The sequence below is a fragment of the Artemia sp. Qi Xiang Cuo genome, chromosome 1 (assembly GCF_049724085.1).
Source record: "Artemia sp. Qi Xiang Cuo chromosome 1, ASM4972408v1, whole genome shotgun sequence".
Classification (NCBI taxonomy): Eukaryota; Metazoa; Arthropoda; class Branchiopoda; order Anostraca; family Artemiidae; genus Artemia; species Artemia sp. Qi Xiang Cuo.
Window position 1 is genome coordinate 39,220,328 of NC_142794.1, and position 14,325 is coordinate 39,234,652.

Below are 14,325 nucleotides of genomic sequence, written 5' to 3' on the forward strand. Positions count from 1 at the left end.
CTCTAGCTAAACATTTTGGCGCGCAATATGTATTTAGAATAGTGTAATTATCAAGAATCATTTATGTGTAAAAAGGGAAAGGGGGGCTGAAAAACTAAATCTAGTTGGCTCCTGTTGTTTCAAATCATGGTTGTCAATAGCGTTCTGGTCAAATTTTATTTTTTCATATCCGGGATAACACCATACGTCATTTGTTGCTTTTATGACTGGGATCAGGCACTCTGAACATGAATTCCGATTAAAATATAAAAAAGTCTCTAATATAACACAGAAGTAAAGTAGAGCACATTTGCAACCGCTTCCAAGATAAAACCTGTCAGAGGCAAAAACAAGAAAAATAACTAGAAGATAACCATTTTCCTCTTGAAAAGAAATGAAAGTATTCATTTTGTTTATCTAGGCCAGTTGAATTGTAAATATAGTTTACTCTTGTCCTGAGGCAGACTGAACCGCCGGTCCTCCTGTCACCTGGTAGCTGTGTCCTCAATGAAAATGGCACTTGACCCTTAGGATAAAAACTAAAAAAGATTGAGGGAAAAGTTGAAAAAAAAATAATATTAAACTTAACGAGTATTATATGTTAGAATAAGCATAACAACTCAGCTTTTTTATGTGTCTATTGTTATAAAAATTATGCTTTTTAGAGCTTCTATTACTATTGGGCCGAGTCGCTCTGTTTTTCAGGTCCATTATCCCTCTCTCACTCTCCTCGGTTACTGTTTGCCCGCTTCAATCGTTTCAAGCATGATTATATTTAGGAGAATGATTCTGTCGTTTTGTAATTTATATACCTTGCTACCCATACATTACACTTTGCATACCACCCATATAAGCCTAATTTACCCTTGAATCAGGTTTTGGTTAGTTTCTTCCATTACAGGCTGCTCATTGCAAAATGAGTACTCCTATCTCCTCCCTTAAGATTTTATTTCTATTTAATTAATGGGTACGCTCATTATTTTAATCCAATATATTGGTGATTCTAGGTCAGGGCAGGGAGGGGGCAGTGCTTGTATTTTATATTTGTATACTTCTGTGGCACACCCGTGATACACCATTTGGGCTATGTATTTCAACATTAGGGGGAGGGGGGTAAGGCATAGTATATTTATATGCATAACATAAACAAACCTATTTAATCAAATTAAAAAAATATGATGAAAATAGAATACTTTATTAGCAAACTAGTGAAAACTACAACTTGGAAATATGCTCCCAGAAAGCAAAAATGTGCTCAAGAATTGCGTTAAAATGAACTTGACCTTCTGCCTTTACTGCCGCCCGCCACATGTACTCTACTAAGTATGAATGTAAATGATGGCAGGATGTACTTTGGTGCCGTTTGTTCCTCCACTTCTCTGCGGAAACCCACATTCTCATCACTTTTTGGGTAAAGGTGCCGGTTTCTGGGTTGACAAAATTGTTTTTGTGGTTCACTTTAAAATGATCGAAACCTGCTTGTTCAAGCTCAGTTGTGTTGTAGCCCTTCCAACAATCTGAAATGACTCTTGAACATCCATGAAGTCAAGAGTCTGAAATGACTCTTGAACATGGTGAGACACTATATTATATCCCTAGTCAAAGCAAACAAACCAGTGTCCCAAAGAATAGCCTTAATAATGAATTAAAATGAACTAGGTCAAGAATCACGTTAATAATAAACTTTTCTTCGTCTTTGAGACGGTCAGCCGACGCCTAAGCTCCCAATTTAGTAATTCACAAATGACCTTCACAATTTTGCTAACAAATTAGCCTATTCTATTTCCATCATATTTTTTTGTCACCAAACCTCACTTCTCGAGTGTGTTTTATATAATTGACAAGTAGCCTACCTCATTTTCGTATAGAGTCATCTAGTTTTTTTGTTATTTACGCCATGGTTGCCCTCGTTGTTTTGATCAAATCTATTGTTGATTTTAGGCCTTGATAGAAGGGAACAGTATATGTATTCTATATTATTACGCCATTGTGGTGTACCTCCCCCTTGATTACGAGCTAAAACCACTACTTATCAATTACAAAACCAAATTCTTAATCCTTAATAATAAATTACGTATAATTTATTTACTTACCGCACATGTCTTAGATTAAGCCATCCTTTATTGATCTTTTTTCTCCTAGTCATTCTTATGCGATTCTCTCAGCAGTCAAAACTCAAATTAAAAATGTTTCCGACCCTTCTTAGCCTCAGGTATGTTTCCATCCAGGGGGTGTAAAGTGGGGTTATGAAGAACAGTAGAAATAAAGTAAAAATTTAATTTGTTTCATATAAATATATAAATTTCACGACTCTGATTGAAAAGCTGAAAAGCTTGGAATATACTAAATAAAAAGAGCTACAGTTTGAAGTTTATTTTGACTTCGTCGCTTTTATACATGCCCTACAAGAGTCTAAATTGTGAAAACGTAAAACAATCGTGGATGAATAAATTTAAAAAAAAATAGAATGTTCAAATGGGCCAGTTAATTTTAAAAGTTTTTTTTTTAATTTATAGTACTGTCAATTTTTTTTTAATTTTCTATTTTTTACCCTCCAGACCTTTTTCAAAAAAAAGCTACCCAGTTTCACTTTAGATTTTTTTTCCATTTCTTGGGAATTAAATCAGAAAAAACAAAACGGCAAAATTTTAGATCAATTTTCAAAGATCCCTTGTGGAAAAATGTATTCTCCCTGAATAGCTCATATAGTACTGCCTAACATGACTTTTTACTGTGTTTTGTAACGAAATTGATTAATGTCAATGGTCTTAGAATATATTTAGGTTAATATTGTTGAAAGTTTCAAATTAATCCCTTACCTTTCCTTGAGGTGTTCTATTTCACTATTTCAGGAGATTCTTCTCTGTCAAATTCAATATTTTTTGCTTCCCAAGCTTCGTCTAATTCATCTCCATCATCATTCCCAGCTTCTCCTGCCCATGAAAGTTTTTTAGCTAGTTGTACAAGAAAATTCATCACTTGATTTTGGTCCCCATACTTTCAGCGTTCTAGGACCAACTACATTGTCCCATTTGGCCAAGACTACAGCTGCATTCAGGATCTTTGGATTTGGAATAAGCAACAACAAAAATATAATGCAATAAAAGCATTGAGTTCCATATTGGCAATAGCAAAAAATATATCAGTCTCTGATCACAAACTCAAACTTTTAAAGTTCAAACTTGTTCAATTCTAATATTTAATTGACAGTGTCTTTATTATGGGAGTCAGAGAAATGTCTCTTAGAAATTTTGGAAAAATTGCATATTATAGCTTGACCATTTTTTATTATAAAAAAACCTCTCGTCAAGCAAGGAAGATACTTTGCTATTGACAAGATATCCACTATTACAGACCGATTTTAAAGAACGGTTTTTCTAGCCAATAATCGGCAACAATTCAATAAGAAAGAAGAATACAAAATTTTGGTTGAATCAAAACTGACAAACTGTTGTTCCTTATGACATAAATTACTTTCTCTTTGAATTTCTGACAATTCCATAGCTTCTGATTTTCATTTTTTTTTCTTTTTTTTAGAAAAAATGTGTCAACACTTTACTTTTGGATGTATTTACGAAATTCCATTTCAGTTTGGAATTCTAACACAGGGAATAGATTCATAGCACTTTAGGAGCTGAACTGCAATGTTAATTACCTTAATCAGCAATTGGAGGTGAAATGCTGGGAGAAGATCGACCAAAATTAAAGTTTTCAATAAGGAGAAGGGGTTCACCACTAGTGGTGCATTAAAGAAATGAAAATAGCCTATAGAAAATATTTGGGTCTTATAAATTATTTGCGTCTTAAAGGGTATGCCAACAAGGTATACCATCCTGGCCCCTCTAAGTTCTCCGTCTTTGTAATTTATTGTTTGCAAAATAGCCTATGTTTTTGGGAAAAAAATTTGAAGGCCTCACATCAACAAAACTTATCTTCATTACAAATTCTTGTTTCCTATTACTATTATTTGTCTTCTGGGTTCTTTTAAATATTTATTTGTTATATCTATTTCACTCAATTAACCAGAAGGTGGTATTTTCTTGGTCACTTAATAATCAAGACTACTGACAGTCTTTTTGACAGTATTCATACTTTGTAGGATTTATCCTGACATTAAGGATTTTCGGACTTTGGTCAGATTTCCTACAGGGTTTTTGGACAATTTACGATTTCAGACTTTTTCTGAATTTATTAATGACATTAGCAAGAATTCATGAATAATCTTCCTCCCAAATAGAGTCGTGGGGCTCTAGATCTCCCTAAGCGAAGGAGCAGTCCTAGCCCCTTAGTGTAGAGGCCTTCAAGGGAGCTGTGGGCAAAGATTAGTCGTTGGCTCAACATCTTGACTAACACATACCTAGAGGATTATTTGTCGGATAATGTGACTTAAGGTAAACATGGTACTCAGTTGATAAGCTTGCTTCAAGAAATGTTTTTATGCTTGGAGACTTTAACTGCAATTTATTGAAAATTGGGTGTGATAATGAGTCTGACCGTTTTTTGAATCTATTTCTTCCTCTGGCCTTCTTCCTTGCATTTTCTTTCCTACTCGTGTTGATCCAGTCTGATCTTCTGCAACTCTGATCGACAACATTTTTCTGTCTTCTAAAAATGATATTGAATTTTCCTCTGGTACTATTTTCTCTGATCTTTCTGACCATTTTCCAATATATTGTTCTGTTCCCAAATTAAAAATGCTGAGCCAAAAGGATACCAGAGGTGAGTCTTATTCAAGAATTTATAGTCAGAGCAATGTTCATAACCTTATGTCTGATCTTAGTGCCAGTGGTTGGTGTTCAGTAATGAATTACCCTGATTCGTTTAAAATTGCAAAAGTACTCCCTCTTTTTAAGAAGGGTGATCCCATCTTAGTATCAAATTATAAATATATGATCAATTCTCCTAATTTTCTCGAAACTACTGGAAAAAGTTGTGCATAAGAGGCTTTTTTCATTCCTCTCTACTGGTGCTTCAATTGGAAGCGGTTCTGTTCTGTCTCATACCAAGTATGGCTTCCGACCTAAACTCTCTACTGCATGTGCTCTAGTTGACGCTACAGAATTCGTGCGTGTTAACATAGACAAGGATCGCTGTGTTCTAGGACTATTTCTTGATTTTTATAAAGCTTTCGACATGGTAGATCATTTTGTCTTACTGGGAAAACTGTCTCTACTTGGAGTTTGGGGAATTGCCTTTGAATGGTTTAAATCTTACCTGTCTAATAGATCTCAGTTTGTCTGTTACGATGAGAAATGTTCTGATCTAGCTTTGGTTTCCAAAGGGGTACCTCAAGGCTCAGTTTTGGGACCACTCCTCTTTCTTATTTATATTAATGACCTTCCTCCATCTCTCAACCTTGATACCCACACTGTTTTGTTTGCAGACGATAGTAATTTTTTTTTTGGTTTCTAATGATCTGCCATCTGCTGTTGCTAAGGCTCAGCTTCTGCTCAACCATGTGCGTGATTGGTGTGAACAGAACGGGATGCTGTTGAATAGCTCTAAGAGTAGTATTATTCATTTTCGAACCCCATACCACATGTCTGAACCTTCCCCAACAATCTTTGTTTTTTATGGTACTGATTTATTTCCCAGTGCTCTTTTGTTAAACATCTTGGTGTTTAACATCTTGGTGTGCACGTTGATTCTTTTCTTTCTTTCAAAACTCATATTTCCTATACACATTCTATAATTTCTCGTCAAGTGTCTATGCTTCATCGTGCCAATCAATTTCTTCCTCTCGGTGTAATGCTTTCTCTTTACTATGCATTTGTCCTTCCTTATCTTTCTTATTGCTGCACTGTATGGGGCAATACTAACTATTCTTCCCTTCAGCAACTCCGAAGAGTACAGAATAGAGCGGTGGAGGCAACTTTTCGCCTTCCCCGACTCTATCCTACAGATGATCTTTACAGTGATACAGGTCTAGATGCCTTGGATGTGGCTATCAAGAAGCAGAACCTAAAACTAGCTCATCAAGCCTTCAATTTATCACTTCCTCCAAATATCTTATCCTACTTTGATCTAGCAACAACACGTAAATGCTAGACTTTACTTCGGAGCTCTGTTCACCAATTTCGGCTGCCTAAAAGGGTATCCTCAGCAGCTCAGAGGTCACCAATTTATAGAGCAATTGCCCTTTTGAACTCTATTCCCAGTGGACTTTCTCTTATCAAAAACTCTTCTTCCCTCTGCAGAAAAATATTCTCTAAAGCTTGAATTAATTTTGTTTTTTTTTTGTTTATTTCTTTATTAATTTTGCTTTATCTATTTATTCCGCTTTAATTTATATAGCTTTTTTTTCTTTTCTCCTCTCTTATTATGTTGAATGAGTCTCGAACCCAGTTGTTTAATAATATTATTAATGGTTTGGATTTTTAATAAATTAAAGGACATTTTCAGTTCGGATAAAATTAAGTCAAAGGTTATTGTGTAGCAGTTGTTTGTTTTTTTGTTGTTTTTTTCTCGCATTTTGTTTATATTTTTGAGATATGGTTGTATTATTTTTCCTTCCCTGATTTGTTTTGTGTGGATTTTGTGATTGATACGTGGCCCTCTACAAGCTATGCTTCTTGGGACCTCTTGCGCTTAAGTGTATTTATGTATTTATTGTAGTATTTAATAAATTGAATTGAATTGAATTGAATTGAGGGAGTTCAGAGGCATGTCAGAAAGTACAAGGCTGGTTTTCATGATCTCCCTTCCAACAAGAGACTGGAGCATCAGCAGCTGCCAACACTTGTTTTCAGATGCTACTGTGGCAATATATAATACTGGCCTTCAAGTATAACACTCAACTAAAGAACCCCCTTTCTTTACAAAAGCATTAAATGCAGGAACATACGTGAGGCCACTCACAAAAGCTGTCAAACATCTATTTAATGCATGAACACAATAACTTTTCTTCTCTGAGTGTGCTGTCAACAAATGGAATAGTCTTCAAGCTAAAGTGGTAATTGCACCTTTTTAAGTCTAGAACTGACAATAAATGGAATCACAATTTGTGGAGATATTTGTAGAACTGCCCAACCCATTGCGGCCATCTTCATTATACAAGTTTCTTACAGGGAGGCTGATGCTGCTTGCCGTACCTAACCATCTCACACACTCCATCTAAAGTTGCTGTTGTTTAGTGGTATGAACTTTAAACAACTGAAGAAGGGTCATTAGAGGCCGTGCCTATCTTGTTGACACCATTACCGAGTGGTCTTAAATTGTATCTCTCCAGAAGAGCTCTTACAGCATGTCACTAGGTCTAAAAACAGTAACAAAATTTCCCCATCTTCAACATGGAGCACAACATATCCAGTAGGGACCCTAATTTTGCTCCAAAGTGCAAATTAAAGTGAAACAAAAGCAATTTCTGAAAGACTCCTTTCTGTCAGCAAAGATAGAAACAATGACTGTAGAAAACCATCTGTTTATGCAAAAGTACAAAGGTGAACTTCCATACCCCTTACTCTGTATATGCTGTCAAATTATCACTTTTTTTGAATATATCATAATTTACCCATGAAGTTTTCCAAAGCGTTAGGTATTTTTAGATATTGGTGGTATACTTCCTGGAAAATGAAAAAGAGCAACTATCTATCAGTGACCTGTGATCAAAAATGAAAGAGTTTTTGTTGGAAGATGGGCTTGTGCCACATAGCGTATGGTATATAAAAAAAACTGCAAGAACGCATCAAGGAAAGGCTTTTTGTTGCCAATAATGACTGAAAATCTAACATGGTTACTTCTAGCAAGAACACATCTTACATCCTTTACAAATACTACTACTATTAACAACTGACTGCAGCTCCAAGCCGCCTGAGGCCAACACAGCCACGCACGCTCCTCCTCCATCCCAGCCTATTCAAAGCCTCCCGTTTTACACCCTCCCACGAAGTTCCCACTTCCTTTTAATCTTTCTTTATGACTTCATCGCACCCCAGACGAGGACGACTTGCTTTCCATGTAGCCCTAGACGGTTGGCCGAAAAGAACAATCTTCAGCTATCTGTCATCCTTCTTCCACACAACGTGCCCTAGCCACCTCAACCTTTCTTTCATTTTAGCCTTAGAGTGTGGTATTGAACCACATTTTTCGTGCAGCCTTTTGTTTGAAATACGGTCAGTCAGCCGGGTACCCAGAACAATCCTTGAGCAATTTTTCTGGAAAACATGACAAATCTTCATTTGCTTTTCGAAGCCCCATACATCAAAGCCATATTTGACCACTGTCATCACTGTAGCTTCTAATATTCTAATCTTAGCTTGCAAACTAATCTTCCTATTCGTCCAAACTTTTTTGAACTGTGAAAAAACACCCTGAGCCTTGGCTATTCTACTTATAACATCTTCACTTCTCCCACCATCTATACTAATAATTTTAGCAAGGTAAGTGAAGCTGCCCACCTGATCAATGTTTTCATTTCCCAAAGTCAAATTTTCATCTTTACTTATTCCTAACCTTAGTGACTTCGTCTTCTTAACATTAATTTTCACACGTATTCTAGCACCCTGAACTCGCAAAACCTCTAAAAGGTCATTTATTTTGCTCACACTTTCATCTAGGAAGCTTAAATCGTCTGCATAATCTAATTCCAGGAGACTTTTACCCCCCCCCCCTCTCATCTGATTCCGTGGTCTCCCATTACCTATCCTTTGCTCCTTAAGACAAAGTCCATAAAAATAATCCATATAAAGGGGGACAGAACATAACCCTGCTTAACTCCTAATTTAATTCAAAACCAGCTGCTAACCTCATTTCCTACCTTAACCGCAGCAGTGTTATTCTCGTACATAACACTAATCACTTTAATGTATTTGTCTGTTATATTATACAAGGATAAAACCTTTACTAAAGCTCTTCTATCAACAGAATCGAACCCTTGCTCATAATCTATAAAAATGAGGACCAAAGGTGTTTGATAACTCAGGCACCTTTCAATTATTGACCTAAGAGTGAAAATTTGGTCGACACATCCTCTAGCCTACCCTTTCTAAAACCGCTCTTTTCTTCTCTTAAAACTTTGTCTGTGGCATCTCTCAGTCTAAAAAGTATCATATTACTAATTAATTTACTGCCTACAGAGACCATACTAATGCCTCGATAATTACCACACTCACTTTTATCCCCTTTTTTATAAAGTGGCTTAATTAAGGTTTTCCTAAAATCTTTAGGTACTTCCTCTATTTCAAAACCGTATTCATAAACTTCAGTAACTTATTTCTAACCTCAGAGCCACCATATTTAAGAAACTCATTTAACACCCTATCAGCACCTGGAGCCTTATTATTTTTTAATCCTTCTAGTACTGTCGCTAATTCCTCCTCACAAAACAAATCTTCCTTCTCATCCAAGACATCACAAACTTTTTCATTTCCCTCTATATCTAGTTCTGCAACTCTATCTTGGCTTAGCAAATTCTCAAAATGTTCTGCTCATCTTTCTTTAATTCTTCCCTTATCGCTAACTGTGAAAAGTTTTTAAAGTTAATTTCTGCTGGTTTTTATTAATAGTCTTTTTCATGGAAACAAATATTGCATTTTTTTTTAGAAGAACCCATAATTTGGGCTGTTATTTGTATATGGGGGAAACTTTTTCAATTTTTTTTTTTTATCCTAATACAAACAATATTTCTTACATGATTTCCCTTCAACACACTGAAAATTTCAAATTAATAGCATCAATCATTCCTGAAGCATTTCTGATGCATCAGCTTGACAACATGTGTGGGCATAGTGTATTTTGAATTATTTCCATATTGTTTCTATATATCCCAATTTTTTTACCTTAATATCATTAGTTTTAATAGCAGTAGTGATAGAAGTAGCAGTAGAATTAACTGTTGTAGCAAAAGCTTTAGTGGCAGTAGTAGTGATAGAAGTAGTAGCATTAGGATTCAAATATTTTCTTTTGATTGGTTCAACATCCCTCGACATCAACATCTGCTAGTTGGTTCAACATCTGCTACTTTCAACTAAAGCCACCAAACTGTTTTTAAGGTATTGTCTCACATCCTTTTAACAACCTGCATGCAGAGGTTGTCTTGTGATTCAGTTCACCTTTCCTGCTCAAAATCCTAGAAAATTTTACCTTCATACTCTTAAGTATAGTTGTAGTCTAATAGGAACCACAGTAATAGTATTGAATAACAGCAGTACTAATAGCAGTAGTAATAATACCATAGTGCCCTTGATCAGTAGAGCATCCCTCTCATCTAGTCCTGGAAGTTTCAACTTAATACAATTTGTCATTGCTATGATGTTGCTGATATTTCATTTTAATCACCTCTATGTTCATATACTTCTTTAGTTTTCATCTCAATGCTCTTTACCTTACAAGAATTTGATAAGATAAGATATTTATTTCAAAAAATGACTGTCACAAGCCCCGAAGGGCCGAATTCGCATTTCGGGGCCATAAAATGAAAAAAAAACAGAAATAGCACAACAACTAAAAAACTGGCTAAACAATGCCAAAAACAACAATATCCGAAAGGCAAAGCCATTAATTAGTCTAAAAAACAAAAAGTGTCAAATGTAAGAAAGTTAAAAAGGCACAAACTAAAACAAAACCAAAAAAAATGAGATAAAAGTAGTGTTAAAAAGGTTTAAAAGAGAGTAAAGGTTTAAAAGAGAGGAACACAAGCATGGGTATCACCAGTGCAAACAAAAACTAGTGGTTTAGTTGATTATTAATGAAGGAGACACAGTTTTTTTCATATAAACAACGGATGGAGGACAAGATAGGGACGGGTTCAGAAATAGTACGAGGCAGGCGGTGTCTGGATGGGGAGTGTCTTTTGGGGAAAATGTTTTCCGTGCGAGGGTTTATTATTGCATTTTTTTCAAAACGGAGACACAGTGTTCCTCTCCTGTGCGCAAGAGTTTCCAGCTTGGCCTTTTTTAAAAGGAGTGAATATGGTACCAAAGTTTCTTTAAAAATTATTCTTAGGGCTCTTTTTTGAATAGATTCAATTTTATATGATTCATCACGGGAGATGCCAGGATGCCAAACTGGACAAGCATACTCAAGATGCGGGCGGACAAAGGAAGTATAAATTCTTGAAGAATGGGATGGGGGACGTTAAATTTATTCAAGAGCTTAAGGAGAGACATGAACGCATTAGCTCGGCGAACAATATCTTTCACGTGAATACCCCACTTTAAATTAGAGGAAATTGTAACCCCAAGTAATTTAAAGGAAGACACAGACATATCTGGGGGGATAGGGTCAAGGAAGGCGGGAGTAGATTTCAAAAAATTTATCGTCATTATATTTGATTTAGTGGAATTTACTTTCATATTTAGGTTCTTAGCTTCATCCGAAATGTGGGTTAGAATTTTAAGGGGGTCACTTTTAATATTTCTGTGACATATTTCGAGTATCGACAAGTCATCCACGTATTTCCACCTTTGGGGGAAGTCCTTACCAATATCGTTAATCATGACTAGAAATAAAAGTGGTCCCAATAAGGTTCCTTGAGGAATTCCACAATATATAGGGAGGTGGTCAGAGAAAACATTTTTGTATTTAACAACTTGAGATCTATTTGAAAGAAACGATATAACAATATTTATTAACAGAGGATCAAGTTTAAAGTTAACCAGTTGTGGACGAATTAGGGTGGTGTGGTCACCCAGGTCAAAAGCTTTTTGGAAATCAACTAAGACAAGGTTCAGCCAAACATTTGGTTTATCAAGGTTACTTACGATGGTATGCAATAAGTGCCCAAGGTAATGGGTGGTGGAAGTTTTCTTTAAGTTACCAAAGTGCCGGGTGTCAATACGCGGACAAATTTTAACGTTTAAACCTTCATAAGGTTTGGAAAAAACAGAAGTGAGTGTAATGGGGCGGATGTTGGTGAAAGTCAGACTGGTGCATTTTTTAGGGACATGTGTTATAAAACGTTGTTTCCAGCAACTTGGGAATTTACCAGATTTTGTGATGTGGTTGAAAATATTTGATAAAGGCTCAGCAATTTTGTCCGAAAAGGCTTTATTTAAGTCAATTGGGATGTCCAAGAGACAAATACTTGATTTTCTAAGCTTAAGAATTTTATTTATAAAATCAGAGGGAGAAATAAGGGGGAAGGAAGTATTGGGAGGAATAGTTGGACGTGAGCCAGTGAAAGGAGGGAGACTTTGCACGATCAAAGCGAGGTACAAGTTTAAATCGTTGGCAGTCTTATTAGGGGGTTCAGGGAGATGAAAATCAATTTAGGAACGACTTTTTCCGCATATTTCTTTAATTTTTTGTACCATTGCTTAGGTTTGTTACAATATAGATCTTTGACTTTACTATTATAATAATTAGAAGCTGCTTTTCTCAATTTTTTCTTTAAGAACCTCCTTAGACTATTAGCCTCAGTAATACGACCGGCTTTGAAAAAATTGATTTTTTTCTTATGAGTTTTTTAAAAGACTCAGTAACATAAGGCTTATCTGTGGAACACGTTTTAAATTTTTTTTTCTCAGAGAAGTGGAATTCATAATTCCTCCTCAATAAATTTTGGAGGGACAAAGCCAAGTAGTCAACGTCATTGTTTGATACACGGTGGACCAATTTTCAGTAGTAATCCAGGAGCCAAAATTGAAAAGTTCTGAGTCAGTGAGAGGTCTATAAGTGGTTTCAGTTATAGAAAACGACTGTTTAACTTTAGCCAGCGGAGATAGGAAATGGCTAAAGTGGTAACTATCCCATAGAGGGGGCAGAGTGGAGACGGGTTTGTAAAACTTCGAAAGATTAGCGCAAATTAAATCAAGATTAGCATTGCCTTTTGTAGTAGGGACATTAACGACCTGTTTTAAATTAAAAGCGTTACATGTACAATCAAGTCTTATATGTAATTTTTCGATAAAATTTATTTTGTCAGCGGATCTCTGATTAGGGGACTAATAAAAACAACACATGACAATTAAATCAAAAGGACGCTGCAAGACTTTAGGTCGAACACACACCCACATAACTTCATCAAATGGAGTAAGACACGGAATTGGGATTTCACTTGGGTATAAATCATTACGGACAAAGAACAGAATTCCCCCACCTTTCTTGCCCAGAGGGTGGTTTTCTGGTCTGAGTTTAATAAATTGAGAAAAATAGTTAATCTTTAACATGTGCAAATTTTGAGCTTGAACAAATTTAAATTGCAATAGAAGTAGTATTATTAGTAGTAGATGTAGCAGTAAAAGTAGTACAAGAAGTAGTGTACATGTATTGCCTTTTGGAGAGATAAACAGTACATTGTGCCCAGATTATTCTTTGCTTAGGCAGCACTATCACTGCCTATGATGATCTTCCCTCTCAGCATTCTCTAGAAGTTCCAATTTAATACCCAAATCGATTCTTGAGTAATGCTATTTTTACAATTTTCATGCACATAGCATCTTTCAATTTAGTTCAATTTTCCCCTAAATACTAAATGGAGTAGTCCGGTAGTAGTGTTGATGGTAGTTGTAGCAGCCTAGTATTGGTAACATGCAAATACTACCTTTTTAATCTTATCCCCAATGAAAAGTCTAGATCACATACTATGTGTAAAGAATGGACAAAGTATTTAGCAAACAACTCTTGTCCTGAAGACTGTTGGGATATTGACATCCCCTAAAACATAATTACTGGGCCTCTCAACAAGACTGAAATAAATAGATCTATTAAAATTGTGATTGGATAGGTTTCGGGGAATGATAGGCTTGGAGAGAGGGACTTATTGCCCTCGATTCATTATTGACTCATAAAAAAGGCACTAAAACTTTTGACTTCCACTCAAATGAGCTCTATTCAATCCAAAGCTTATACAACCACCCTTTCCAGAAAAATCTTATATGTAATAGGGCATAACTTACAACCCTTGCCCTTACAACCCCCTAAAGGCATTGTTTTGTGATTTTTAGAATACTGGTAACAAAGATAATTTTGGAGACCACACTGCTTTTCCATGACGATAAAATAAAAGTTTATGCTTTACTACTGCTGACGGTCACTGTATATGTGACCGAAATATCTGGTATTTTTTGTGAAATTTATTATACACTGTCTATTTAAAAGGATTTTATCCCTATTTTGAACTTTTATTTTATTGACTGGTAACAAAATAACATTATTGGTAACAATATCATAATTTTGATTGAATTTGTTTTAGGAAAAGAGGAGGCAAGGAAGGAGGAGGGCTAGTTACACTTCATTATATTTGAGTCATAAAAAGGAACTGGAACTAGACATTTCCAACCAAATTAGCCTCTTCCAAAAGTTCATCTACCGTCCCTCCCATAAAAACTTGATTTGCCCTTGGGCATAACTTACAATCCTTACCCCCAGACACTGAGATTTTGTCAACCCCATAGGCCTTATTTTATG